The sequence below is a fragment of the Ptychodera flava genome (genome assembly GCF_041260155.1).
Source record: "Ptychodera flava strain L36383 chromosome 23 unlocalized genomic scaffold, AS_Pfla_20210202 Scaffold_23__1_contigs__length_28996876_pilon, whole genome shotgun sequence".
Classification (NCBI taxonomy): Eukaryota; Metazoa; Hemichordata; class Enteropneusta; family Ptychoderidae; genus Ptychodera; species Ptychodera flava.
Genome location: NW_027248277.1, coordinates 20,470,290 through 20,494,543, shown reverse-complemented (window position 1 = coordinate 20,494,543; position 24,254 = coordinate 20,470,290). Strand labels below are relative to the sequence as shown.

Below are 24,254 nucleotides of genomic sequence, written 5' to 3'. Positions count from 1 at the left end.
TGTTTCAGAAATAATTAATGCCCTTGGAAACAGTCACAAGTTTACTGGCAGGTAACCCCACTCGTGGAACTTACATCGAAAAGGCGGAGACGAGTTCATAATCATCAAAGATGGTGCGATGATACTAAGCAAAGTTGTTCTTGTCTGGAAATATTTGGATGGCGAATATCTACCGAAAGTCGACAATTGAAATTGAGATAAATAATGTTACAATTCAATAGTTCAATTGTTGCTGTTTCATACAACAATTCAATTGTTCCTTAAGCATACAATAGTTCCATTGTCCCTGTATGGATGGACAGAGTTTGCAGCCGTATATCCGCAGCGCCTGTCATTTATTTTCTGATACGGTAATTTGGAAAATAAAAATAGTGAAGGCGAGTAGTTTATTATTTATTGACGATAGACGTGTTATAAAATACTAAACATTGTAGGTCGAAGAATTTAATGTAATCTATGCCCCAAATGCGCACGCAAAATTCTATTGTTCTCGATGGTAGATGTATAATAATGCATGTGATTATGACACTGTGTCGGAGTACCGCTTGCCATTCGCTAGAAGTGTGTAACACGTACGCGACGCAATTTATTTATCATGTTACGTTCACCGATAGCTCAGCTTCCAAATGCTCGATTAGAGGCTAGGAAGAATGATTAAAGGACATGTAAATTTGTATGCTATTAGCACAAAGACGATTAGTACGACAAGTTGCAGAAAGACCCTATCACTACTTTTGAAATGAAATACGAATGATTTTTATCAGATTTACAGTTCTTCAAGCATAGCCAAGACTTGTACACCGTTACATTCAACGTTGAATAAAACCATTCAAAACCTTCAGAATGATAAACAAGGATAAAATAGCACCAGTGCCTGTATAAAATGGATAAAACAACAGTACCAGAAAACGTCAGATAAAACACTAGGTGTAGAGGAATAAAACTTGGTACTTGTCTCTAGATCTAATGAATGAAACATTCAACTCATGCAAAATATTTGCCGACTGGCTTCGTTATTTTTCTCATTTTTTCGTCTTTAACAAACTTAAGAATCAGAATATTTTACTATGGTCTCTGTTGTCCATTTCATACGACGACCAGCGAAAGTGTAATATATCTACATCTAGTAGAAACTTAGGAAAAAAATCACACAACTACATCTTAAATGTCCTTACACTGCAAATGTTGGGGCTTGAAAAGTGACCGGTGCAGGATTCGAACCAACTCTCCCGAATTCAGGTTGGATGCTGACGATGAATGAGCTATCGGATCAATTCAAGTTGGTTTGACGTGCACTGTCCTGCAAGGGTCGCGATCGATGGGGGTCAGATTTGGATTTTTTCTATTTTTGTTTTATTTGATTTGATCATAATTATTAATATTTTGGAGGGGGTGTGGAAATCTTCTGGAATAGCAATATTGTAATTGTTATAGCTGACTATGATGGCGCCCTTCCCTATAAGACATTTTGCGTGCATGGGACTGTGAGTGAATGAGACTTTTCTGTCAGTCTGCTCAGAGCAATTGCTGAATACACACGGTGAGTAAAACCTCAGCATTTCAGATATTTAAAAGTTACAAGCTATCAATTATATTCACTTGGATGGGCCAGTACAATTGTAAAGGGACGTGATTTTTTTTTTCAAAAGAAACATACTTTAGGGTTACCCGATCATTTTCAAAGTATCTATAATGTGAAAAACCCTGTTTAGTGTATATTACGATCCCGGGAAACACTAGACAGGATTATGCGGTCGTCTTTGTTCTTTCAAGTCATTTCCCTTCAGCTGAATGCAAGAGTTCTCTATCTTCTGCGCACTTTGCGTTGATATGTACGAATATATTGGCAAAGTATTTCAAACATTGTCACTGCGTAGTTGTTAGAGTACCTCCGTATTATCACTGAGCTAGGCTACCTCCTCAGTATCACTGAGCTGGATTCCGACTTAACTATGATATTGTGTCCTTGAGCAGGGCATTTGTAGTTCTTTGCTTCTCTACTTGTATTAGCAAGGAGCAGCGGGAATCCAAACGCCCGTGACATTGGTCACTTTCAACACGATTGGAACTAATTTGGGAAAATTGGATGAGATTAATTATTAGGAAATTGTAACTAAATCGAAATTTTTACAACTGAAATTTTACAAAATGATAGAATAGTGTAAAATTAGAAATATTGTTCTCATCGAACAAAATAACGAAAACACAACGATAATTGTATACCTGTTTCATCGGATTCATTTTCATGAAAAAAAGTTCATTTTTGTGTAAATGTACCAAAGAAACGAGACAAAATGCTTAAAATTTCTCTAATTAACGACTTTTGAGTCAGGGCACTTTTGAAATGCCCCTGACTTTTTCGTGAATTTAAGGCTTCATAAACATTAAATTGAGTCAGGGCACATTTTAAATGACCCTGACTGACTAAACTGTAAATCAATCGAAAATCTTCATTTTGGTCGAGGAAAAGTGACAAACTGAGATTATTACTAGTGTTTCAGTGATGAAGAAACTACAGACAAACTCTCATATTTTTATTTAAATATGAATATTGTTCATATGTTTTGAACAATATTGCATTAGATACTATTATGCGCTGATTCTTACTCATAACATTTCAACAGAATCGTAAATTTTGAATAAATTTTAAAGATGGTTAGCAAATATGGTGTAATATTAGACAAATTTCTAAAATTCTTGAGAAATGTGCCTATCCAATTATCCCAATTTAGTTCCAATCGTGTTTTTGAACATAACCCCTTGTACATAGCTATGTGTTCTAGCGTTTACTTTGAGGGGAAGGTCAGTATATTCAGAAATGCAGTTTTTCTACAGGAAACTGCATCCATGTAAAAAGTCTAAAGTTCTGTGTGAATGTGAGTTATGATAGCAATCCGAGACATTCAATTGTGTGAATATGGTGAGAATCAGCTTACGTAAGGGAACAAGCCAATACGTGTTAGCCTTTTCAGCGGAAATCAGAGACAATGCTTTGTAGAGATGGCTATTTATTATTATTATTATTATTATTATTATTATTATTATTATTATTATTATTATTTTATTATAAAGCCTTCAAAAGAAGAGAAATACAAAAACTAATACAATGACAATTTAAAAATCAGGTATTAAATGAAAACACTCGGTACAAGACAAAAAAAATCCCAAGTTTAAAATGGTCTTAATAACATATTAAGAAGATGACGACTGTGTAAATCTTGTGCAAGTAACAACTGGCGAATGCTGTCAGTCAGCCCATCTGGCCTTGAACATGTTTTCATATTTTTAAGGATCGATTGAGAATATCGCTTGTCAAAAATATACCGCAAAAGTGAAATACCATTTCTGACACAAATTCTATTAACACGTGATACTAAATCAGTGTGACCATGCAATCTACCACATAAATGCATATTCAAAAGATGCAGGTAAAAACAACGTGCACGAGATTTATTACTGAAGATGGATTTTATCAAATCAAGAGAACTGATTTCAAGAGACGTATCAATTTTCATAACATTAATTGCCTTCAGGAAAGAAGTACTTCTACAATATTTATGAATGCCAAACCCAGCTTTTAATAATTTTGACTGGATTTTTTCGGCCTCATTAATTGATGATTTAGACATGTGTACACAGTTAATACCATACAATAAAACTGGTCTTATGGCAGCATTCCATACATAAGCGAGTACATTACAATCAATATGGCCGCCTTGAAGTCCATAAAAAGCTTTCCTACATGCATTTATTCTATTCTGATGTGATCATTAGGATAAGACGATGAAAGTGTAACACCTAAATAGTTCACACTTTCGCATTCATCCAGTCTTACACCACTCAGTAACCAATATGGATGTGGTGTGAGTGTACACTTACCGAAAATAACACAGCTTGTCTTTTTAGGATTGAAACACAAGCCATGATTTGTAATATATTTGTTTGCAATCTTGATCATATTTTGAAGACCAGTAACAGAAAGGCTAGCTAACAATAAGTCGTCAGCATAACAAAAAACATTAAAAGACAAATTATTAATCCTGATACCTCCAACACATGACGACAATTCATCCACTAAATCTTGATAAAACAAATTGAAAAGAAAAGGAGACGATAATCCTCCTTGACGGGTACCTACAGACACAATAACTGGTTCACTCAAACTAGAACCCCACTTAATTTGTACGCTTAAATGCCTATACCAATACACTAAAATCTTCCAGCAATGATTAGGAAGTACATCCATCGCTTTATAAAACAAAACATCATGAGGTACAGCATCAAAGGCTCCCTCTGCATCTAGAGAGCAAGTATAAACTGTCGATTCTCGTTTGTTACAGTATGAAATTACATCATTTGCTAAGGCTGCAGCAGTGGCAGTTCCTCTACCAGTAACAAAACCAAACTGTAAATCACTAAATTCATGTTGACCGGAAACATCGAGAATATAAAGTTCAATAATTTTCGAAAATGTACAGGATAAGGTCAAAGGTCTATAATGTTTTGGTACTGCAGGATCAAGTGTCGATTTCTTTAACAAAGGGATAAGTAAACCTTAGTAAATGACAAAGGAACAATACCAAATTTAAAACAGATAGAATACATTACACTCATTTGATAAATAACCTTAGAGTTAATGGAATATTTCAAATGTTCAGACATTATACCGTCTGCTCCGGGTGCACAGCCAGATCTCAGCTTCTTTATGTACGTAACGAGCATAGATTCAGACATAACAAAGTCAGAAAAGGTAACATCCATTAGGCTGGTGCATTTATCTCGAACCTTAAGTTTGGCAGTCGACATAGCCTCACTAGTACAACTAGTCATACTAAATTTACTGGTGAAGTGCTCGTAGAACTTCGTAATATTAATACTGGCATCGTTATTTTGAGATGTATCATGTTTTGTCTTACGAATGCAATTCCAAAATCTCCTTAAACTACGACAAGTATAGAGTGAGTTAAGTAAACGAGAACGCCATTTATCTTGCTATTCATTGCTCGATTACATGAATTCCTGTATGTCTTTTTCGCTGCTTTGTAGCATAAATAAATTTGTCCACTACGAGGTCTGCCACAGGATTTCCATATGCTAAACCAAAAACGTTGCCTATTACGTGTCACAAGACAATCATTATTCCACCAGTTGTTTTTCTTGAAACGGCCTTTATAACGTTGATGAGTATCAGAAACAACCTTCTTACATGAATTATGCATGATATTAGTGACGTCATTACACATGGTATCTACAAGTTTACATGCTTCATCTCTGCTCTTAACATCCTCAATATTACAAGTCTTTAATGACATAGCAGCCCGAGTAACATAATTACTATAGGCAGAACATATTCTGTCATCAGACCAATTAACAGCAGGATATTTGCGTGTTCTATCAAAGATATCATCAGTACCACCATATGAAGCAGAATTAAAAGAGAAATGAAGAGTTGTACATAACGGAAAATGATCACTTACATTTAAAGACAAATCAGACATTATAGTACAGTTCTCAATGATATCCATAGACATACCAGAACAGAAAACATGATCAATATAAGATTTAGAAATCTCGTTAAAATATGTGTATGTAACGTTTTGTGCAAAATTAAAGTTAGCTACTTTGAATTCATTGTTGCATAAAAAATCATACAATATATAGCTATGTTTTGTAAATGGGTGTTTCCGGTACCAGTTTTTATTGAGTTGACTTCCACTGGGTAATGAAGCATTCATATCACCCACGACCATTATAGGCGACAAATCCACGTTATCAATTGCAGATTGTAAAATATCTAACGTTTCGCACAAAAGATCGATTTGCTCAGAATGACCATTATAATAAGGCAAGTACACTCCAAAGATTGTTAGAATAATTCGTCCGCTAGCAATCAATTGAACACCAGATATTCTATCAGAGTCAACAGCTATTGGTTTATAAGAGATACCTGGAAATCTTTTTGCAATGAACCAATACCGCCGTAAGGACGGCCGGACATAAGTTCTTCCGGATTAATACTAGATTTCATATGTAACCATCTGTTTTTGTCAATAAACTGCATATTAAGACCTGACAATTCCTGAGACGTGAGCCAGTGTTCGCTGACAAACAAAAGATCACAATTATTGTCATTTAAAATGTTGTCAATAAGACCATAAGATGATTTCAAACCCTTACAGTTATAAGAGCAAACACTAAAATCCATTTGATATATATCGAAATTCTCAATGTCAGAAAATAACAAAATATTTACATGACCCGGGGGTATTGGTAACGTCCTCTACCAGACCTCTCAAGCTGGTTATGTTGTTGTAGATAAGATTGATGAGCAGCATTATCCAACTTGAGCGTTGAATGATGATGTCCTTGTGTATTAAAAGGATTATACGATTGATAGCGGTGACCTGGTGTGTTGAAGCGATTATACGATTGATAACGGTGACCCTGTGATTTCGGGCGATTATTACGAGCGAGAGCCGAATTCTGTGTTCTGTCCTTGTACGGTCGAATGCGAGTGCCTTTGGGCCAGTTGTTGCCATTAAAACAATATCTTCGTCATCTGTGGAGTCCAAACATACACAAAAGGAAGACTGGCCTGGTATTCTACATGTTAATTTAATGACATCCGTGACATGAGACACTCCAATGCTATGAAGATGATTTCTAATGTCGTCAACAGAAGTTTGAATATCCAATCTACCAATATAAACCGCACAAATACGATTGCTGTGCTGCTCGATGACATTGGGCTCGATGACATGAATCAATATTTAGAATCAGCTTGGCATAGTTGTGAATTCATTTTGAGTGTTCCGTCACTGCGTGAAAAGGCTATAATACAGAGTGTATTGACCCTGTATTTTGGCTGTATTTGCTGCAAATTCAGACAGATACAGGTAAATACAGCCATGTATTTATGGTAAATACAGGAAAATACAGCCTGTATTTACCTGTTTATGCACTGTTGATACATGGTAAATACATCTCCTGTATTTGCCTATATTTACTGTCAATAAAGGGCTACATTTGCCTGTATTTACGTGTATTTCGAGCCAATGTGCTGGCAGCGCTTCCTGCTTATTTTTCAGGATTTACATAAATTCAGATTAATACAGTTCTGTATTTATATACTGTAAACAATACTTCAAAATTTAAACTTTTATTTCCACACTAGAATTTATCAGAGTTTTAAAACTAAATACGCAATGGAATAAAAAGAGCCACTAAAACTGTAAACAATACTTCAAAATAGTTGTATTTTGCACAAATTTTGGAATTACTGCACTGACCTTTTGGAAATTTTTCTAATCTAGCATAGCACATTACCTTTTTGTTTTTAGAAAGAAAACAAGCAATGTTGCAGCTGAGAGATCCCCTTCGTGATATTGGCATGCAATCTCCATATAAAAACATGATTCAAGTGAAATTTCACAATCGTCTCGTTATTAATTCGACCATTTATTTCGGCGGTGTTAGTTTACTATTAAATTGATCCGACGATTTAAAATCATAATCATTTTTGTGCTCGAATTACATGGGTTTTTACGGTGATATTAAGATCCTGTACACATTGACAACGCTGGGTTTTTACCCGCAATTGGGCAATTAAGCACAGGCGCTTGGCACATTGCTGGGATAATAATCGTATTTAATATGTAGAGTTGATTATTTAGTAAAAAAATCACCGTACGTGAGATATTAGTGTAGGCCTATAGGCCTACATGTTGACTGGCATTATACCGAGTGGCTATGGCTGCCTGGCTCGGGCCAGGCGAACGCACTGCATATCATCAATGTGTAGAATGTCTACATGACTTGATTATTTAATAAAGAATAACGGTACGTGATATTACTGTACATGTCGGCTAGCTTAACCGAGTGGCTGTAGCTGTAGGGCTTTGGCCCGGCTTGGGCCCGTTGTCCACTGTTGCACAGACATAAACTCAAGGCGTGAAAGCTTTTCACCGCCCGATTTCATAAATCAGCGAAATTCAGGATCTCTGAGCGTTTTCGGTGATAAAAACTGGTCATCGGTCAGGTGGTTGCATAAACAATCGATCGACTGGCCCTTTTGCCTAAAATCATACCTTACCCTATGCTACTGGCGAGAAATCGTCCTGAAATCGGCTGGGCACACCAACCCAGCGCCGGCCATTTTGAATAAGCTTCCTGCAACGTACGCGTCCAATGAGAGAAGAGCAATTGAAAGACAATACGTCATCTACCAAGGGTTGTATGCACAGGCGCATACATTGCATGCAGCTTATTCAAAATGGCCGGCGCTGGGTTGGTGTGCCCAGCCGATTTTAGGACGATTTTTCGCCAGTAGCATAGGGTAAGGTATGATTTTAGGCAAAAGGGCCAGTCGGTTGATTGTTTATTCAACCACCTGACCGATGACCAGTTTTTATCACCGAAAACGCTCAGAGATCCTGACTTTCGCTGATTTATGAAATCGGGCGGTGAAAAGCTTTCATGCCTTGAGTTTAGGGGAGAACCATTTGATTGATTTTTTTTGGGGGGGGGGTAATGGAGGAAATGGGTATGGGAGCAAATTTTTTTTTCCTGTCACTGTGACAGCAATTTTTTTTTTCTACTGTCAGAGCTGCATCAATTTTTTTTTTCAAATGGAGTAGCAATGCAAATTTTTTTTTCTTTGTCATCAAGTTTGTGATGCGTTGTATGAGGGAGCTGTCATTATTTACGGCCTGAAACTCAGAAATTTCAAGTGCCATCCCCCCGGTCAACCATGATGAATTTGAGTAACTCCCCTCTCTAACTCTGAAATTTTGACTGATCCCCCCCCCCACTTAGAAAAGTTAAATACAAATACATGAATTTGTAACATTTACAAATACAGCAACAGTAAAGACCTTTGAAACCCTGATGTACTCTGCTAGACTATCATCAGTTATCTCATGATGGTTCAAAAAGGTGAACCCATCAAATGAAATTGCAAGTCACAACAAAATAAAGATAGTAAAGCTCACGCAGTATCGAACCATATAGTATATTGTTTAATTTGGATGGGTATTATGACAGGGTTTTCACTAGGATATCTGACCGGGCAGAATTTGAGAGTACAAGGGGAGAACATGCGAGAGGCTTAGGGGGAAAGTGTCACAGGGGCTTTCCCCTATCTTGCATGGAAATTTTTAAGATATTGATGTGTGCAATGGTGCAGTCTGGTGCAATCTGAGAGGTGTTTTTAATTTTTTTACTAAGTGCAACTGTTAGTGTTAGAACACCTCAAGGGGGGGAGCACGAGAGGGTGTCCCCCTCTCGTATTGGAAATTTTGGGAAATTGATGTGTTTAATGGTGCAATCTGAGAGGAGTTTCAGGTTATTTTGCACTCGGTAAAACTGTTTGAAAATGACATTGAACACTGCAATATTTTTTTACATTATATGCATGATCAGTGTTTGTGTCACAATATTCAACAACCAAACAATGACAATACAATTTGTGAAAAACAGTTCTGTTTGCCAGAGACTGAAGATAAATAAATATACAGGAACGGAAAATCTGTGACCTTCTTGTGTCATTTCTCCAGCTGCCAGCTTCTAATGAAAAGCATGAATATGGTATGTTTAACTGTCAAAATGGTCATTGAACTGAGGTAAATGAAAACATGTTTCTGTGATAATAAAGGATGAATTCACAACAGTTCAGTTTTGTCCTAGATCCTGTGAAAATTTTGAGAAATTGATGTGCACCACGGTTCAGTTTAGTGCAATCCGATAGGTATTTTAAATTTGTCTTTTACCAGTTAAACTGTTAGAAGACCCAAGGGGGAGAGCACGAGAGGGGGTGCCCCCCTCTCGCATTTAAAATTTTGAGAAATGGATGTGTGCAATGGTGCAATCTGAGATGTGTTTCAATTTATTTCGCCAAAAAAATTGAGAAACCCCGCCCCCTTCTTCTTCTCCACATTTTGAGTAACGCCCCCCTGAAGTTTTCAATTTTTTTAGTGACCCCTCCCTTGTATTTCATTATATTTGTTGTTCCTCAATTTTTCATTGTCAACTTGTACATCTTCCTAATATATTTATATTGAGAGAATAATATATTGATTTTAACACTAGTTTATTGACTCCTGTCTTGTGTTTTAAAATTTTCACAATTTACAGAAGTCAAAAAGTCTCCTTTAGATAGTGCCTATGCCATTGAGATATTGCAACAGAAATCCTGAAATATGATTTCTTGGGTGAGAAAAGGGAAGGAAAACATTGAGTGCACTGAGGTGTAAAGTAGACCTATGTAGTGCATGCTTATATCATAAGTGCTGGGAAAAAACATAAGAATTGCTTGTGGTAAAAACATTTGTGCCGCCTATGGCGGCGCGCCGGCAAAGAATACATGAGAATAGGGTTTCCAAATTTGCTAATTTCTGGTGCATTGTACAATTTTTTTTCACTTCTGTCTGTTATGACAATTTTTTTTTCTCAGGCCATGACAGGATCAATTTTTTTTTCTTCTATCTCACCTTGCGACAAAGTTTTGTTTTCTAAAAATCCTCCATACCCCCCAGAAATCAAATAGTTTTCCCCTTATGTCTGTGCAGCAGTGGACAACGGGCCAAAGCCGGGCCAAAGCCCTGCAGCTACAGCCACTCGGTTAAGCTAGCCGACATGTACAGTAATATCACGTACGGTTATTCTTTATTAAATAATCAAGTCATGTAGACATTCTACACATTGATGATTATGCAGTGCGTTCGCCTGGCCCGAGCCAGGCAGCCATAGCCACTCGGTATAATGCCAGTCAACATGTAGGCCTATAGGCCTACACTAATATCCGGCTCATGTACGGTGATTCTTTTACTGAATAATCAAGTCGTATATAGACATTTTACATATTAAAGACGATTATTATCCCAGCAATGTGCCAAGCGCCTGGGCAATTAAGTGAACAAATGAAGTGCGTCCAGCCATAGACCCTCGAGGGTCTATGGTCCAGCACATGCCCAATTTTCAGTCCTGAGACAGGAAGCTGAACAAGTGTACGGTCCGACAAACAAAACTGGCATAAAATGGCTGTACATGTGGCATCGAAACCTGCCTTTATCAAGACTCGACACTCCCTGCGGACTAACCGCCGTGTGCCAACAACATCGAAATCTCAATTTGTATGTTACGTTGATTTGGGTCACCTTAGCCTTTACAGTGGACGGTGTGAGGGTACTAGCACCAAATTCATGACCTGTGACATTTTTGCCAGGGGCATTAATAAACGTTGGGTTGGTGGCTATTGTCTATGCTGTGGGTTGGTGTTGACTTGGTTGGTTAGGCAAAAAAAATGAATTGTGCTGTTCAAATAACATGGTTTTCAAAAATATTAGAGTAGGTCGGCAGGAATTTTTTTCCAAAACATTTTTAATTTTAAATATGCATTTTTCAGGGGTTCAGGGTGGTCAAACACTGGCCACAACATTTCCAGAAAATGCATCATACATATAAAAGGAAAAACGAAAAATAAAAACATCTTTGTTCAAGCAAAAATCAAATGTCAAGTAACGAATGCGTGATTTTATGGATTTGTTCCTTCTTCGTTTTTTTACTTCCGTGTTTACGTAGCTCTAAAATGTTTAGGGTCGGCAGTTAAAAATAGGATAGGTCGGGCTATCGGAACAGCACAATTTTTTTTCGGCCTCACCCACTGACAAATGTGGTTATTGCCAGGGCCTGTACGGAGGCTGCGGGCTTGTCAAGCACCTTATGGTGTCAATAGATTAGTCAATTAGCGAGCGTTATCTATTAACAGGTAGCTGTTGAATAAAACCCCCCGGGGGGGGGTACCTGCTCTGAGAAGTGGTAGGGGTGTGCGGCCGCACGTAAAAAACCGGGGCCAATTTTAGACCTAAAATCTCGTTATTTTAGGACCCCATTTTAGACCTTATGACCTTTGACCCAGGTCAAAAGTCACAGTGTCAAAATTTGCAAAAACGTAATCGGGTAAAAAGCAAGCATTTGCGCGGCGACCGAGCTACCGGCAGAGCTTACCACTATACTGCATTTACGGCTTTGTTGTTGCTGGCCAAGCCATGATTTCCGAAAAACGTTTTGGAAATGCTAAAAAAATTGAGTGAAAGAAACTATCTTCACCCTCACCAAAGTTTTGTCCAGCTTCTGAAATTATCAGTTAACTGCAGTTACAGTCTGACTAGTGGTTTTTAAAATTCCAAACTACAAGAAGCCTCGCCGTTCGTCAATAAGGCACTGCTAGTTTTCCCATGGTCAACCTGTTATGATAGAAGTAGTAGAGCCACTTTGTTTCGATATTTTCTATTGGCAAATTCTTCCATATATGGAGTTTTGACCAATTAGTGACAGTGTTTTAAAACAAAGTCTATATTATTTTGGCTAAAGCCAGGGGTCTCTTTAATGGTTCCCCTGCCACACAAAAAAGATATCGATACTTATTGAGCGCAGCTCAAAACCCTGTGCTAGGAAGACGGGAACTGACAGTTGGAATTTGTTCTTGTGTGGCACTCAAAACTCGACCCCATTTTAGACCCTTGTTTACTGTGAATTGATACCCCCATTTTAGACCAAGTGGCTGAAATACCCACCCCATTGGGCGGCACCTATACATATTGGCAAGTAATGGAAGTGACCCCCCCCCCGGGATAAAAACAACACATTGATTATAATAGGAAGAATGGTAAATTAGGTGGCAAGGTGGTTTTCCCATAGAGCACAGATCCGTGATGGAGGGACTCTACACACAGTGCAGACTTCATTTCCAGAGGCACATCAAAAGATGGTCTGAGGTTTACACAGTATACACACATTACAACAATACAATACAAATTTGTATTGGGAAATGTGTATTTTTTCTCCAATACAGCCTTAAAACATTTCTGGTCAGCGCGATCGCTTTTTTACCTCCATACACACGGGACCGTGACGTACACTCAGTGTATTGTGCCTGGTTGAACAATTTCCCTTGGCTGCCAGTGAATCCCTGTCCTGCCAAACATATTCTCTTCGGTTTTTTAATGACAAAATTCTTTCAGTACATGTGGTAACATGGTGAAATAATTTGACTGGGTGAATAGATTTTGGCATGGTCCTTATGGCGTTACATTTCTCTTTCATAATACCGACAACGGCTCTGTAAAAATGTAAAAACTATGAGAGTATGAACCGGTGAAACTATGACAGCCAATGATGATCACAGAAGCAAGGCTTGGTCACCCTCCGTGGGTGGAGGGACTGTGGCTTGGTACATTGGTTTGGGACAAGGTGACCAAGTCACAGTCATCTCGACTCCAAACATCTCTTTTTTTACATCCATTCTCAAGTCAACCCTCATTTCGTAACACCGATGCTCCCATACATTGTCACTATAACTTATATAAAATCATCTCTACAATATGAAGTTTTCCCATTACTTCGTACGTAAAAGTCACTTTTATTCATCGTGACTATATGAAATTCTCGTAAAACTCTTAAATCTCTTGAAAACTCGTCTTCTCAGACATATGTTGACATATGTTGTTTTAATTAACCATTTTACTGGTGTCGATGACCGCGAGGTTCATTGTCTGAGATAAAATATCTCCGTAACACAATCAGTTATCACTTTGATGTCATACATGTCCGTTTCTGTCTCAAGGCTTTGGCAGGATAAGTCTACACATGCCTTGTGAATGTTCAATTCTGTAATGCGTCAAGCCATTTAGCCAAACGGTTCACTCAGGTTCCTTTGAGGCTAAGAAATTCATGGCAAATCTAGACATAATACATGGTAAATTCAAGCCATGGAAATACATCCCAAATACAGGAATGACTATAGATGAATTTAAACCATACAAATTCATGGCAAATACATTTGATACAGATTGTATTTATAATCCATATTAACCTTTATTTACCTGTATTTACAATGTATTTGTAAAAGTGCATATACAGGTAAATACAGGCAAAAAAGCCTGAAAAAAACACGAGCAAAAGACAAGGGTTGAGTCCCCATAAACCACACTTAAAAAATCCTGCCGTATCCCCACCCTCAAATTTTTACCGCTTATTATAAACTATAACATTTGTAGATTTCTTTTCTGAATTAAAAATGCAAAAGAAGAATACACTGACGAATTGGATCACGTTGGTTATGTGTTGTCAGTTGTTTCCGCAGCAGTACAATAGACATGAATTAGTACAGGATATTGCATACAATATGATCAATTATATGATTATCATTAATAAATGTCATGTATTAAACATCCAAGTCTTATACAAGCCTTACTAGACTTGGTTCATGTCGGTGAATTTTAAAAAAATAAAAGCATTTATAATAGTTTCTCTTGTGTCTCTCCTATTTCGTACAAACCTATCCGGAATTGGGCAGCTCACGCCAGGTTTTCCCAGCGATTGAATGCGTCACTTTTGAGTCTGCGCAGTAGTGAGTTAGTTTCTGCCGGATTCCGGCATAGGGTACAGGGGACAGTCCCCTGGGGTGGGGAGGAAGGTGTTTTTTGTGCAACGGTTTACCTTATTTGATTTTATTAATTTTGACTATGATTTAAAATAAACGGTGTAGACACAGAAGCAAATTTACAGACGGTGTAGAGTTGAACTCTTTATTTGAAATATCATAGTCAAAATTAATAAAATCAAATAAGGTAAACCGTTGCACAAAAAACACATTCCTCCCTACCCCAGGGGACTGTCCCCTGTGCTTCACTCAACTCATCGCGTTCACCCTACTCATCGCGTCCACTCACGCGCACGTTTCACGTGAAAGCAGAGTACAAATCATTGCGTTCACTCCACTCAAACATTCACAAATCACAGACTTGAACCAAGTCTAAAGCCTTACCTGTGTCGAGTGTGCCTATTTCTTTACCGTCGCTGTCTCTGTATAGTATTTTAAAGAAAGCAGTCCATATATGATATGTGTCCTCCCTTAATCCCTTCCTTGCCGGAGGCTTATCGCCTTGACACACTAATTCATAAGCAGCTCAAAACTTAGACGAGCTTCGTTTGGTTAATCGGGTAGGTGAAACATGTTAAAGAATGGATAGATGTACAATGTAGTGGATATATAAGTGTTTGGGTGTGAATCAAGTATTTCATTCTTTGCTATCCATTAATCATACAGGCGGCCATGGCGACAACTCCGGATTTGCGAGAAATCATGAAGGAGAGAAGACAGAAGTACGTCGACTTGATGAATGCAGGAGACAGCAAAGGTCTGGCGCAGATGTATACCCTTGATGCGAAAATGTTGAATCAGGGACAAAAAATGCTGAGCGGCAGAGAGGGTCAGTATAAAACAACTAGACGTGATTTTCGAAAGGAGTAATTAATATAAGGATCTATGGTTGATACCAAAGAGGAACACTATACTTGGTGAAACAAAATGGAGTAAATGCAAATCCCCATACAATATAATGTGGCATATATACATCAGAACTCAATCTGGGCGACGTGTATTCGAATCCTACTTTGGTCATTTTTTCGAAACGCCAAAGTTTTAAATGTAGAGACAATCAGATGTAGTTGTGTTTTTCTCATTAGTTGATGATATATGCATCTATCTATCTATCTATCTATCTATCTATCTATCTATCTATCTATCTTTATATATATATACAGTGTGTTTCAGCCAGCGTGCGGCATTGCGACATTTGACGCATTTTTTTTTTTTGTCCCGATAAAATAACCGTTGTGGGTCACCATGACGCAATCTGAGTAGGCCCTATTTTAGTGGCTATTGAATTTTTAGACCGTGCCTCTTGGACAGAAAAATACAGCTAACAATAAAATGTTGTAAGATGTTGAAACAGTTTACCCTCCTTCCTACAAAGTTGCAATGTATTGAAACAGTTTACTCTCCTTTCTACAAAGTTACAAATTCCCTGGTACGTGAAGCAAACATTGTTGCTGTTCGATACCAATAATACAACGTCCATGAATACACTGAGGCTTGGTTTTGCCTAAGTGAGTGCCGCGTACCGGTCGTCCTAGAGTTCAAGTTTTACCTACATTGCTTGCATCAAAATTTGGCCTGCAGTTTGATAGTAAAAACCATAATTTATAAGGAAACTTTCACAAACAGAGTCATTGTACAAGTGAAAAGGAGAAAAAACTGAGGTTTTCTGAAAGGTCAAATCTGGGTCATCTCACGTGATGTCATGAATACAGACCCCTTAAGTACACAATTATGGTTCAAAAGAAACCACCTAGGGAGGGCCAATAGGTACAATCTTATGTTAAAAAGAAATTTCTTGGTGACTTCCAATTTAAATGGCATTCAGCTTGACTTTCAGTTTTAAATTATACTTTATTAAGAGTCATGGCAAAGAGAAATGGTCAACAGTAGTTGCAGTAAGCATATTCATCTTCAAATCTTCACATTTGAGAGCTGCAATTTTGCATGGTAACTTAACATCGAAGCAACAATTCAAAAGTAGAGCTATTAAAACTGTCCATTTGGCATATTTCAAACTGCTATAACTTATACACGTAATGGTGTGATTCTGAATGATTTTAATATTTCTGCAGATTCCACCAGTTTAATGATACAATAGTGAACATCACTATACATTTCTTGATGATGTCAAAATATAATAAATGAAAATATTTCTGGGCTAAAATGTTATCATAATCTTTGAAACAATGATTACTCTAAAACATTGGGAAATTAAATGAACAATATCATTGTGTATTCATTGTTTTACAGGATTTGGGTTTGGCCAAACCCTTTTTGTCTCAAGAAAAATACTTATGCTTAAGATGCTATTGAGCCTGCTTGATCACAACTATGACACAACACCAGGGCCTTAAACACCACAATAATTGTATCTACATTGCCACTATGCTACCCAATGCTTTCTTCTGCATGGAAAATTTTTATCTGTGTGGCTCACAAAATTTTCGTCATGACTTAAAAACTGCATAAATTTGCCACATTAGGAGCTTGTAGCTTAAATGTATTAAGTTGTCATTCTGTGAACACTGACTGAATGCTACAGAAATATTCTGTATCTGTGGTAATATACACTTCACATTGCTACCTGATTTTTAGAATTGCCAACTAATTTTATTTTTACCACCAGAAATGAAAAAATATTTCTATCACTTTAATGTCATAAAACACAGATAATTAATGCAATAAAAACTGAACAAATATTTCTTTATGTAAAAAACAAAACATCTTAATTTGAAAAATTAAGAACTCCTGAATACCAAGAAAGTTGTTGCCACAATTGAGATCATAAACTGCCTAAAATTTGTTCAAAGTGGCTACAAGATTTTTGATTTGGCTAATGAGTTGGCTAATCATCTTGGTGACTTAATGGGAGCCCTACAGTTTATGTGCATACCATGTGGTAGCAGCAAACGTAATGATACTGCAAGTTTCATGTTGGCACAATTTTGCACAACACCATTAGCCTACTGACCGTTAATGCACTCACCTGACTTGCCTATTGAACATCAAATATAGTACCAGGTAATAATGACACATAATGACACTGTACTGTGCTGTTTTATTGAAATACATTTCATGTCCCCCAAAATTTATTTGTCCCCCATTCAGGCCTACTATGGGTCACTGTGTCCCCATGCTAGCAAAAGCTGGCTGAAACACTGTATATATATATATACAAAATGTATACAATATATACTATATATATATATATATATATATATATATAATATATATACATATATATATATATATATATATATATATAAATATATATAATCTCCCAGTATTTCGAACGAGTGTGACGTCATCGAAGACGAGGGTTTCCCCCAACATAGCGGCAGTATCCCTCCGAGCCGGTAGGCGAGGGGGGATACAGCTATGTTGGGGGAACCGAGTCTTCGATGACGTCACATGAGTGAGAAATACTGGGAGATTATATATTTATCACATGCATAGACCCACTTTTTTTATTTTCACTTTCCCGCACGATGTAATTTGGACCTTTATTATGTCGGCGTGGCGGATGAAGTGGTACGGCTCCAGCTGATTCCGTTCACATTCGGACGCACGTTCCTCTCGATGCGTCAGAGTAGTCTCTCGCTGTCGGATTTTCCGCGCAAAACTTGAATGGATATAGCCGTTATCAGCGAGGACAAGGGAAAGGAGGACGATATAGTATCTTCAGATGTATTATTTTGTTTGAAGGTAAAGTAATAATGTAAATAATGCATCGAAAATCAAATTTAACCTTGTCTTGCTGTTCATAGCGGTGCTTACACGTTGTTTACACTGTACGATTCGAACGAACACGCTGTGCAATGCTGCAGTCGTCATTTTTACTGCTGTCAGTTCCTGACTTCGGTCATAATATATGAATAAAACCACAATTGAACTGTATCACATCGTTCTTGTTGGTCATTTATGCAACCACACTGTACCTAGGAAAGTTATATTGCTCGAAACTGGCGAGGACTGGAGGAGTACGATGCCCTATGAAGATCGTACGTTCGCATATATTCTCAACGCCTTGGATGTTGTTCGAAATTGAAAGGAAAAGTGTATCATCGTTCGTTGTAATTATGAATGAAACTAAAATCATAAACAATCACAGTAAACAAAGCGCAAAAAGAAACTTTTAACATTTGGCATGTAATGTTCATTCGATCTCGATTTTACTGGTGTCTTACGAAAACACTTCATTGTGGCCGCGGCTCCTATCGAGCTGTCGACGAAATGGCACAAGCTTCTGAAAACCGCGTTTGCCGTACGTTACTGCAGTAAACATTCTCGCTTTATTACAGCCTACCGCAGAAGTTCAACAGCAATACAACACTTTGCCGATGCTAAAAATTTAACCCGTCACCTGACAGGATGAGATGTTGATTTTGATACATCATACTATATGTTGGATTCTTGTTCGGTGATAAATTGGTCGATTTTTTGAGCGATGACTCGGCTGTTACGGCTCGTGACGAGATAGCACAGTACAGTGGATAGTAGCAAACGTAGGGAGCAGACGACAGTGAACGCTCTCGTTTTCCCCGTAGAAAAAAAACAGACAAACTTTCACAATTGCTACCAAAAGCCTTGACGTTTTCGCTATTTATTACCTTTACCGCATTTTTCAGTAAACACCTTTGTGCCAACTCAATTTTCATCTGTACGAGAATGCTTACAAACAGTTTCAGTAGAAAAAAAAAGTGCCGACCCCGTATACCCCTACTTCTGACGTCAGAAGTAGGGGTATACGGAAATCCTGTAAACCGTATACCTATAGTGTGATGTCACACTATAGGGATAATTGGGTCTATGTATGTGATAATATAAGTATACACAAGTCATACAAATGTTCAATTGTTGTGTCCTAATATTGCTCTTCAAAAGACACAAAGAAAGTAGGCTATAGCGCTGTTCACGGTTACAGGTTTGTTACTAAATATAGCTGTACGCGCGCGACATCGGACACGCAGCTTGAAATGCGGACAAATTTTATCAATGTTGCATACATTGCTGTTTTTTGCAGCTTGTACTCTGAGTCGTGAATAATTTTTTTAGTATTCATTGTTACACTAGCAGTCACCCACTGAGTTGTATTTTCGTCGTTCTTGCATGCGTAATTTTCAAAAGCGTAATCTAAAAATGCGGACAAATATTTATTTTTGCATATTAATGAGAGAACAGTGACGTAAACTGTGAACGACCCTATTTACGAAAACGTGATTCACAAGCCAGCCTAGACCTTTGCAATGAAAAGAAGACATTTTCTATTGTTGGCCTATAGAAAAAACTTTGTTTTCACTGTATTGGACGGTTATCTAACTGAAAACATGGTTTATTTCAGAGATTTCAAGGGCCATTGACGTTTATTGTCCGATGACAATACTGAGGAATCTACTCTGGAAGATGTGTTTGGGAATTATGGAGACGAGTTCGTAACCACTAGATCAGCCAATAAGTCGATGAGCAAAGATGGAAAGAAGACGGTCACGGGAAAATGTCGTCGTTTGGAAAAACGTGGATGGCGAGTATTTGGTGCACGTCGACATTTGGAATATGGATGAATGATCCTTTAGCATACACCATTTACATTGTCCCTGTAACACATTTCAAGAATGGTCAGACTTCGCAGCTGTTAAACCACAACATCTTTCATTCAAAGGCTGATAATTGAAGTTGGAAGAGAAAAACGATTCAAATTGATGACAAATACTCCATTGTTCCTGATGTGAAATAGGACACGAAACATTCAATCGACATTAATTCTCACAAGCTTAACTTGGACGTTTATCTACATGTGCGTACAGAATAACATCAAGGAACGTTGATGACACATTGTATAAATGTACTCGTGAGAAGAGTAAAACTGCCCTTTTTGAATTTGTCTGTAATGTATAAACAACACATTTTTCTCATTCAGCTTGTCTGTTTGTGGTGACTCCCCATTTAGGCTGTAAACCCCAAATACGGAGTTGATAAAAACATAGTGTCAATGACACTGGGCTCACATTTTTGCTTCTATGTTGTAGGCCACTAAGTTCACCCCATGGAAACATTCATACTGTGATATCGCCTTTCTATTGTTTAGTATTATATCACTTCAATTTAGTTTGTATGACTGACAATGAATGATCGACAGTAACCCCCCCCCCTCGCACGTGGCGCATCGTGCGAATCATCTTTCTTATTTATTTTCCTTACTGTGAAGTAGCTGATTATTGTTTCAACTGCATAGGTCATTAGCATTGACCAGATGCTATGTTGACAGATGTACTGATGGGAGCGACCTTCCTGCCTTCTCATCTGCCGACTGTCTTTAGTTAATTATAGATACATACCAAAGGCATGACAATATGCAGATTTAGAGACGATTTAAGTTGTACACTTTGTAGGCAGAGAGATACTTTACTTCTTGATGCATTCCTGTACAGATATGTAGACGCTCTGAGACTTTGATGCACTGACTTCAGTTAGAAGCCCTGACTGTTTGACTGTGGAAGATCACGTCTTGTAGACAACCGACCTTTCTAGATATTGTAATCATGTACAAGTGTATGATTAAACTAAGTGAACAATGATGTACCACTCGCCTGTATGTGCGTTATTACCGGACCCCTGTACGAGTAATCGGAATAGCACCGACCAGCACGAACAATATACATACCGGAACGATCACGACCAAACTGCCACTCGACCGAGCCAAGTTACACTACCAAGTTTCAAAGCAATCGGATGAGCGATTTCAGAGAAAATGATTTTGGGAAAAATTGCCCCAAAACATAAACATGCAAATTTCACCCTAAATTTGAAGATACAAAACCAAGGTTGCCTCTAAGTACATGCATACCAAAATCCAAAGCGATCACAACAGCTAACTCAGAGAAACGATTTTTTGACCAAAAATGCAAAAATGGCTCCCAAAATACAAGTCTGAAAAATACCTCATAATTTTAACAAATCAGACAGAAGACAACCCTAGGATAAAGAGTATCAAATTTCAAAGCAAACCAACAGGAACTTTGGTAGAAAATGATATTTTGACCAGAATGGGAGAAATTGCCCCAAAACTACAAATATGGAAATTTCACTACAATTTGAACAAATCTGACAGAAGCTAATGCTAGGATCACGCATACCAAGCTTCAAGGCAATGGGACGAGCACTTTCACAAAATTTGAACAAATCTAACTAAAGTCACCATTAAGAAGATACATACCAAGTTTCAACCGATTATGGCCTGTGGTTACACATTTTTCGGAATTAGCACGATTTTCCCTTTGTTTACTTCATTTACATATTGTTGACACTGACATGTTCATTTGAAGAAATTCACATCTCCACACCTTGGTGCACCTGTACGCCAAATACTAAGATGGTAGGTGCTGTGGTTTGGGAGTTTTTGATGTGGACGGACATTGCATACATCCCCACATACTAACATTAATATATACAAAGATACAAAGATACATACATACATACAAACATACATACATATATACTACATACATACATACATACATACATCATACATACATACATACATACATACATACATACATACATACATACATACATACATACATACATACCCTGCCAACTTACCGTAGAAGCTCTCTGTGGTATATATACACATACCAAATGTGAGCTAAAAACTGAAACTAATCAAAGCCTAGTATGTTCCTTGTATAAGCGACCTCCATACAGGGCTCGAAATACTTTTTTCAACCACCTGTCCACTGGACAAGTCAAAATAAAAGTACCTGTCCCAGTGAGAAAGGTACTTGTCCAAAATGGCAAAATTTATTCTAAGAAACTATTTCAATTCAATTAAACAAACTCATGCCTGTATCATATGCACACTGGCGTAACAGCGGTGTCAAGATAGCTCTGAGAATCTCCCAATCTAAGAGATTTGAGATATGGCTGCCTCCTGTAAACAGTGATTAGATATTATCGAATTTTCTTTTACTTTTTTTCTCTCAGGTAAATATCCAAATAATGATTTTCAAAATTGTAAAAGGTATATACTGTAACAGCGTTTCCGTTAACGCAAAATCCTGCGTATTTTACGCAAAATAGTCTGAAATACGCAAAAAAAATCATGACTGCGTAAACTTATTAATACGCCTTGAGTAATGCTGCCCCATGACACGGACATACTTGGCTCACACTACATTGCCTCAACGTGGTTCAATGCAGGACAAAAATAGAACAAATATGCACAGGTACCTGCTTGCAAGTGACATTTATCATGATATTGCAACATTTTAGACTTTAGCGGACGGCAACTCTTTATGAAACCTTGTATTTCATCATCACAAAGCATCGTGTCAATCAGTTCTGTATAGACAATGACACTACAGATGCAAAAAATTCGAGAATCCATCGAGTCTACGTTGTTGGTGACACGATACAGTTAATCATGGTCATTAGGTCGCATGTTATTTGGAAAGTGTTTACGGGTGACGATTTACACTCTGTAGGGTTGCATCTTGAGAGGTCCCGCTGGACTTTGATCAGTATCTGCTTTTTGTTGGCCCTTTGAAAACACTAATTTCATTGTCAGAAAGTATTTTCTTTGAAACTTTGAATATGAAGTCATTAGGGTGCTCAACGATCATATACGAGACATGCATCACGGCATTGCAAGTCAGATACTTTACCTTGAAGCCCCCCACGTTATTGTTTTTTGTTAATAGAGCATGCGCATTAAAGGAAACCCCCAAGTTCGACAGAAAAGACTGCCCAACTCACAGGTTATCGTAACGTTGCTTGGATAGTCGTTCGAGGCGGGCTGCCGTAGGTCGCCGTTTACTTGGAAAAATAGAAAGGTCAGACATCGATTTCAGAAAAGCAGCCAGAAAGAAACAAAAGAAACAATCTGGCGTCAAATAAATGATCCTCGACTATCATAAATACCTTCAAATGTTTATTGCTCCAGTATGGCCGGCCTAGAAACGTTGCATGTCCTGAAATTTGGCAATATTCACTTCCTGGGGATTCCGCACACTTGCCCTGTACTTACCGACGCGTCACCAAGGCTAAAATGATTCAATACGGATTTCAGATTCGTTTGTTCTGTAAATATATATCGTGTCCAGTACTGTTCTGTTGTTATTGACGTAATTATGTCTGTAATAATGGATACTGTTGCAACCTACATGTTTTAGGCTCGTCCGCAGGAGACTGTGTAGAAATATTTTCCTCTTCTCGGGCGGCCATTTTGTGCATTTCTTCGCACGTTAGTGCGCCATCTACGTCGATATCAGATTTTCATTAAAGTCACAGTCGACTACATGACAACAGCAGGAAAAAAGTTTGAAAACAGTACCGTTGGCCTTTTTTCACGGGTAAGACAGGATAAACAAATAAATAAATAAATATGAGAAAACAAATTAAATAAGCATCGAAATAATTGACTGAATAATAAAAGTAACATGTTCAAGATGCACGGCTAGTTGATTGTTTCTTTATTTATTCGTTTGTTTATTTATTTATCAAATCGTTTATACTTATTTCGCAAAGCATTTGAACCATGTTAGAAAATTCAAAAGCTTTCCTTTAGCCATAAACTTGTGAACTAAGTATAAAATGAGTTTGCTCGTTCTAAGGCTTATTTGTTAAATTTTTACTTGTCAGGATTTAGAAGTTTGATCATTTTTAGACTCTTAGTTATCAAGGGAATCTGTACCTTTCAAAGGTAATTATACTATTTGATATCAAATCTGTGAAAGTGTACGAAAACAGACTGAAAACAAACTATATATTTTTATTTGTCGTAACAATATATAGTTTGTTTTCAGTCTGTTTGATATCA

At 37.6% G+C, this 24,254-nt stretch overlaps 1 long non-coding RNA gene across 1 annotated transcript; it reads left to right on the top strand.

Annotated features, from left to right (window-relative positions):
• The first annotated feature begins 1,472 nt into the window (after positions 1-1,472).
• LOC139123580 (uncharacterized) lies at positions 1,473-21,019 on the top strand. The gene is made up of 3 exons (XR_011549722.1): positions 1,473-1,540; positions 15,107-15,269; positions 19,782-21,019. It is a non-coding gene; the product is annotated as an uncharacterized lncRNA (long non-coding RNA).
• Positions 21,020-24,254: the final 3,235 nt, after the last annotated feature.